This window comes from Cherax quadricarinatus, chromosome 89 (genome assembly GCF_038502225.1).
Source record: "Cherax quadricarinatus isolate ZL_2023a chromosome 89, ASM3850222v1, whole genome shotgun sequence".
Classification (NCBI taxonomy): Eukaryota; Metazoa; Arthropoda; class Malacostraca; order Decapoda; family Parastacidae; genus Cherax; species Cherax quadricarinatus.
In genome coordinates, this window is record NC_091380.1 from 3,961,597 (window position 1) to 3,968,878 (window position 7,282).

A 7,282-nucleotide genomic window follows, 5' to 3' on the forward strand; every position below is an offset into this window, starting at 1 on the left:
ACTTTTGCACTCCAGTCACAGGAAGAACATGGGATGCATAATTAACTAGTCACTCAGGTGGCATAACTAGACTAAATCAGAATTCTGCGTTGCATTTATTAAGAAAACAAGGTTTACTCTAGAAAGAGAAAGTAGAACAATAAGTTCCCAAGTAGGTCATGTAGATTAAAATAAATTTTGTTGCTCTAACAAAAAAAAAAAAAAATACTACAAACCACACAACAAAATGTTGAGAATTATCATGAACCTGATCCATGGCATGTACATGAGGGTGAATTACAACAACTGGAATTGCTGAATGTTGCAGATAGCGTAAGCCAGTTGAAGGTCAATCATGTTTATAAAACTGGTCACAATCAATGTCCAGAATATCTTGTTGCAAATTTTGCCATGGTTAGGAACCCAAAAAAAGTATGGTACTAGGAAAAGTGAACATAATTTTATAGTATATACGAATATTTTTCTTCTAGGGAGGCCTATCCGCACGTACAGCGCCGCTGGTGTAGTGGTATCATGCAAGATTCCCATTCTTGCGACCCGGGTTCGATTCCCGGGCGGCGCACTTATTTTCAAGGACCCCAATGGAAATAAGTCACTTCGTCTGACTCATTTGTGTTATCCTTTGTAATTTACACGTATGTTACCATTTATGATGATCATATTTATGTGAACCTGAATGGCTAAACGAGTGATTCGTTTAGCCATCAGGTCTGATGGCTAAAGCTGTCGTTTCACACGGTGAGAGTCCGGGTTTGATTTCCAGCGAGGGAAGAAACATTGGATGTGTTTCTTTACACCGGTTGTCTATGTTCACCCAGCAGTAAAATAGGTACAAGGGTGTTAGTGGACTGGTGTGGGTCACATCCTGGGTGTTAGTGGACTGGTGTGGGTCACATCCTGGGAGTTAGTGGACTGGTGTGGGTCACATCCTGGGTGTTAGTGGACTGGTGTGGATCACATCCTGGGTGTTAGTGGACTGGTGTGGGTCACATCCTGGGTGTTAGTGGACTGGTGTGGGTCACATCCTGGATGTTAGTGGACTGGTGTGGGTCACATCCTGGGTGTTAGTGGACTGGTATGGATCACATCCTGGGTGTTAGTGGACTGGTGTGGGTCACATCCTGGGTGTTAGTGGACTGGTGTGGGTCACATCCTGGATGTTAGTGGACTGGTGTGGATCACATCCTGGGTGTTAGTGGACTGGTGTGGATCACATCCTGGGTGTTAGTGGACTGGTGTGGGTCACATCCTGGATGTTAGTGGACTGGTGTGGGTCACATCCTGGGTGTTAGTGGACTGGTGTGGGTCACATCCTGGGTGTTAGTGGACTGGTGTGGGTCACATCCTGGGTGTTAGTGGACTGGTGTGGATCACATCCTTGGCGTTAGTGGATTGAAGTGGGTCACATCCTGGGTGTTAGTGGACTGGTGTGGGTCACATCCTGGGTGTTAGTGGACAGGTGTGGGTCACATCCTGGGTGTTAGTGGACTGGTGTGGGTCACATCCTGGGTGTTAGTGGACTGGTGTGGGTCACATCTTGGGTGTTAGTGGACTGGTGTGGGTCACATCCTGGGTGTTAGTGGACTGGTGTGGGTCACATCCTGGGTGTTAGTGGACTGTTGTGGGTCACATCCTGGGTGTTAGTGGACTGGTGTGGGTCACATCCTGGGTGTTAGTGGACTGGTGTGGGTCACATCCTGGGCGTTAGTGGACTGGTGTGGGTCACATCCTGGATGTTAGTGGACTGGTGTGGGTCACATCCTGGATGTTAGTTGACTGGTGTGGGTCACATCCTGGGTGTTAGTGGACTGGTGTGGGTCACATCCTGGGTGTTAGTGGACTGGTGTGGGTCACATCCTGGGTGTTAGTGGACTGGTGTGGGTCACATCCTGGGTGTTAGTGGACTGGTGTGGGTCACATCCTGGGTGTTAGTGGACTGGTGAGGGTCACATCCTGGGACAAAACTGACATAATTTAAGGGAAATGCTCAACATAACAAGGTACTTTCTATATAGTAGTATGTCACTGATGTCAGCTATGGTCTGTATACCTTGTACATGTACTGGTATAAGAACATATGAACGAAGGAACACTGCAGAAGGCTTACTGGCCCATGCGAGGCAGGTCCAAGTCTCCTACCGGCTTAAGCCAATGCACCCAACCTAGTCAGGTCAGGTCACATTGACTTAAGGGAGGAACACGGCAACCGACCTGGTAGCACAAGCTATCAGGTCTAACTCACACCCACCCACATCCACTCATGTATTTATCCAACCTATTTTTAAAGCTACACAACGTTCTGGCCTCTATAACGGTACTTGGGAGTTTGTTCCACTCATCCACAACTCTATTACCAAACCAGTACTTTCCTATATCCTTCCTGAATCTGAATTTTTCCAACTTAAAACCATTGCTGCGAGTCCTGTCTAGGCTAGATATTTTCAGCACACTATTTACATCCCCTTTATTTATTCCTGTCTTCCATTTATACACCTCAATCATATCCCCCCTAATTCTACGTCTTTCTAGAGAGTGCAGATTCAGGGCCCTTAGTCTATCCTCATAGGGAAGGTTTCTGATACATGGGATCAACTTTGTCATCCTCCTTTGTACATTTTCCAGAGAATTTATATCCATTCTGTAATAAGGTGACCAAAACTGTGCAGCATAATCTAAATGAGGCCTAACCAAGGATGTATAGAGTTGAAGAACAACCTGAGGACTCCTATTATTTATGCTTCTTGATATGAAGCCAAGGATTCTATTAGCTTTATTGCGAACACTTATGCACTGTTGTCTTGGTTTCAGATTACTGCTAACCAGAACTCCTAAATCTTTTTCGCAATCCGTAATATTAAGATCTACATTATTTAGTTTATATGTGGCATGGTTATTGTCCTGTCCAACATTTAGAACTTTGCATTTGTCTATATTAAACTGCATCTGCCACTTCTCCGACCACTGCATCAGTCTATTCAAATCTTCCTGGAGTGCTCGAATGTCCTCGTCAGAATGAATTCGACGGCCTATTTTGGTGTCATCGGCAAACTTGCCGATGTCGCTCTTTATGCCCTCATCTATGTCGTTTATGTAGATTGTGAACAGCAGGGGGCCCAACACTGACCCCTGTGGAACACCGCTCGTGACACTTCCCCACTCTGATTTCTCCCCATTTATGCAAACTCTCTGCTGCCTATTTGTCAACCATGCCTCTATCCAGGAAAAAATTTCTCCTCCTATTCCATGTGCTTTAATTTTCCTCAATAGTCTCTGATGTGGGACCCTGTCAAAAGCCTTACTGAAGTCCATATACACAATATCATATTCATTACCATGATCTACCTCCTCAAATACCTTAGTGAAAAAAGTTAATAAATTCGTAAGGCAGGAACGCCCCTTTGTAAAACCATGCTGAGATTCGTTGATTAATTTATGCTTTTCAAGGTGGCTACGAACTGCCTCGGCAATTATTGATTCCATAAATTTTCCCACTATGGAGGTTAGGCTTATTGGTCTATAGTTCGAAGCTAAGGACCTGTCACCTGTTTTGAAAATAGGTATCACATTTGCCATTTTCCACTTATCTGGCACCATGCCAGTTTGTAGTGATATGTTGAAAAGATTAGCCAAAGGTGTGCTAAGCTCCTCTTTACATTCCTTTAGAACCCTTGCATACAGTTCATCAGGGCCTGGGGATTTGTTAGGTTTTAATTTATCTATTTGCCTAAGGACCATGTCACTTGTGACCCTAATAGTACACAGTTTATTATCGTCCTGTTCTACATAATTTATCATTACTGGAATATCGCTGGTATCCTCCTGTGTAAAAACTGAGAGGAAGTATGTGTTAAAAATTCTACACATTTCCTTATCACTGTCAGTGAGCTGACCCGAGGAACTTTTGAGTGGGCCTATCTTGTCCCTGATCTTACTTCTGTATACCTGAAAGAATCCTTTTGGGTTAGTCTTCGATTCTCTTGCAACTTTAACCTCATAATCTCTTTTTGCTTTTCTAATTCCCTTTTTTATTTCTCTCTTTAACTGAATATATCGATTTCTCAATTGCCCCTCTCCTCTTTTGATTTGCCTATATATGCCTCTCTTTTGACCAATCAGATATTTTAATCTATTGTTCATCCATTTAGGATCATTTTTGTTTGATCTGATTTCCCTATTTGGAACATAATTTGACTGAGCAGCTAGAACTATGCCCTGGAAAGCATCATATCGGCAACCATCACCACCTACCTGACCCTTAGTCAGGTCATTCCAGTTCAGCCCACCTAAGTAATTTTTCAGTCCTATGAAATCAGCCAAGCGAAAGTCAGGGACGGAGACTTGATTGCCATTATTAGGGGAATTCCATGATATATTAAAACTGAGTGATTTGTGATCACTTTCCCCAAGCTCATCATTAACCTCAAGATTATTAATTAGTGTTTCCCTACTGGCAAGAACCAAGTCAAGGAGGTTATTTCCCCTAGTTGGCTCTGTCACAAACTGTTTTAAAAAACAATCCTGGATCGTATCAAGAAAGTCACCTGACTCTAAATTTCCTGTCAAATTGCTCCAGTCAATCTGTCTATAGTTGAAATCTCCCATTAGCACAACATTTTCGTATGTAGATGCCTTACGAATTTCGTCCCATAGAAGTTTACTGCACTCCCTATCAAGATTTGGGGCCCTGTAAATCACACCCAAAATTAGTTTTTCTCGGCCCTCGAGAAGCTGTAACCAAACAGATTCAGTGGCTGACGCTTCTAATTTAATATCTTGTCTAACACAACAATTTAAATTGTCTCTGACATACATCGCTACTCCACCACCTTTCCTGTTGACCCTGTCAGTGTGGAATAATTTATAGCCTTGTATGTGACATTCAGAGGGCATCTCTCTATCTTTCAGATTGAGCCAGGTCTCTGTTATAGCAATAATATCTATGTCTCCTGCACTTGCAATTAATCTTAGCTCATCTATCTTATTTCTTACACTCCTGCTATTAGTATAGTAAACCTTAAGGGAGCTAGTCCCTTGCTGCCCTCTGCTGTCCCCCTTTGTTTGCTGACCTGATCTATTGTCTTTATTTATAACTTCATGCTGAATGCCTTTTATACATTTACTGTTTCCAACCCAAGTGTTGCAACCTGCTTGTTTCCCACACACACCCATACCTCTATCTTCCATCAGTTTAAAATCATAGGCATTTCACCAATGGCCTTCTCAATCGAGTCTGCAAGTGCTACCACCCCAGCCCCAGAGAGATGTACCCCATCCCTTGCATACATATCATGTTTGCCATAAAAGTTGTTCCAGTTGTCAATGAATGGGATTGCAAGTTCCTTGCAGTATCTGTCTAGCCAGCAATTTACACCAATTGCCCTAGACAACCATTCATTTCCTACTCCCCTTCTAGGCAAGATGCTACATATGATTGGGATCCCTCCCTTAGACTTAATGAAATCTATAGCTGACCTGTACTTATCTAGCAGCTCTTCTCTCCTACCCTTCCCAATATCATTTCCACCAGCACTGAGACAGATAATGGGCTTGCTCCCATTACCTGACATGATATTATCCAGCCTGTTGACAATGTCCCCAACACCAGCTCCAGGGAAGCACACTCTATCTCTCATCTTCTTATTCCTATTACAAAAAGCACGGTCAATGTATCTTACCTGAGAGTCACCAACCACAAGAATGCGCTTACCTCCATTAGCAGGGGCAGTAGTACCCTTACCTTCACTGGCCACTGAAGTACATTCATCCTGAAGAACAGAGAAGCGATTTCCTACCTTCAGATCTTCACTCTTAACTTTCCTTACTCTGATGCGCCTTCCATTACTGTGAACTACTCGCCACTTGTAGCAGGTGCTGGGCTGCACCTCACTGCTGGTAGCCGTTGCTGCCTCCCCAACTACAGCCTCCTCACAGCGAGAGACAGACTGCACCTCGCTGCTAGAAGCATTATTCCACACAACTCCAGCCACCTCACACTCTCTCCCAGACCCATTAAGGTGGACCTTCAGCCTCCTAATCTCCTCCTGGAGAAGCAAGACCTCCTCCTTCAACTCTCCAACCTCAATTTTTAAAACACTGCAGAAGCAAGCCATGCTTTGTAACCGTCCACACTAATCCCCAAGGCAGCTCAGGGTCTGTGACCTCACGTGACGACTGACCACTGAGTACCTTGTACATGTACTGCTTTACCTTGTACATGTACTTGTATACCTTGTACATGTACTTGTATACATTGTACATGTACTTGTATACCTTGTACATGTACTGGTATACCTTGTACATGTACTTGTATACCTTGTACATGTACTTGTATACCTTGTACATGTACTGGTATACCTTGTACATGTACTTGTATACCTTGTACATGTACTTGTATACCTTGTACATGTACTTGTATACCTTGTACATGTACTGGTATACCTTGTACATGTACTGGTATACCTTGTACATGTACTGGTATACCTTGTACATGTACTGGTGTACCTTGTACATGTACTGGTATACCTTGTACATGTACTGGTGTACCTTGTACATGTACTTGTATACCTTGTACATGTACTGGTATACCTTGTACATGTACTGGTATACCTTGTACATGTACTGGTATACCTTGTACATGTACTGGTATACCTTGTACATGTACTTGTATACCTTGTACATGTACTTGTATACCTTGTACATGTACTTGTATACCTTGTACATGTACTGGTATACCTTGTACATGTACTTGTATACCTTGTACATGTACTGGTATACCTTGTACATGTACTTGTATACCTTGTACATGTACTGGTATACCTTGTACATGTACTGGTATACCTTGTACATGTACTTGTATACCTTGTACATGTACTGGTATACCTTGTACATGTACTTGTATACCTTGTACATGTACTGGTATACCTTGTACATGTACTGGTATACCTTGTACATGTACTGGTATACCTTGTACATGTACTGGTATACCTTGTACATGTACTGGTATACCTTGTACATGTACTTGTATACCTTGTGCATGTACTGGTATACCTTGTACATGTACTTGTATATCTTGTATATGTACTGGTATACCTTGTACATGTACTTGTATACCTTGTACATGTACTTGTATACCTTGTACATGTACTGGTATACCTTGTACATGTACTTGTATACCTTGTACATGTACTGGTATACCTTGTACGTGTACTTGTATACCTTGTACATGTACTTGTATACCTTGTACATGTACTTGTATACCTTGTACATGTACTTGTACACCTTG

General features: G+C 42.7%; 1 non-coding gene across 1 annotated transcript; it reads left to right on the forward strand.

Moving 5' to 3' along the window:
* Positions 1-491: 491 nt before the first annotated feature.
* Positions 492-562, forward strand: TRNAG-CCC (transfer RNA glycine (anticodon CCC)). The gene has a single exon. It is a non-coding gene; the product is annotated as a tRNA-Gly (tRNA).
* Positions 563-7,282: the final 6,720 nt, after the last annotated feature.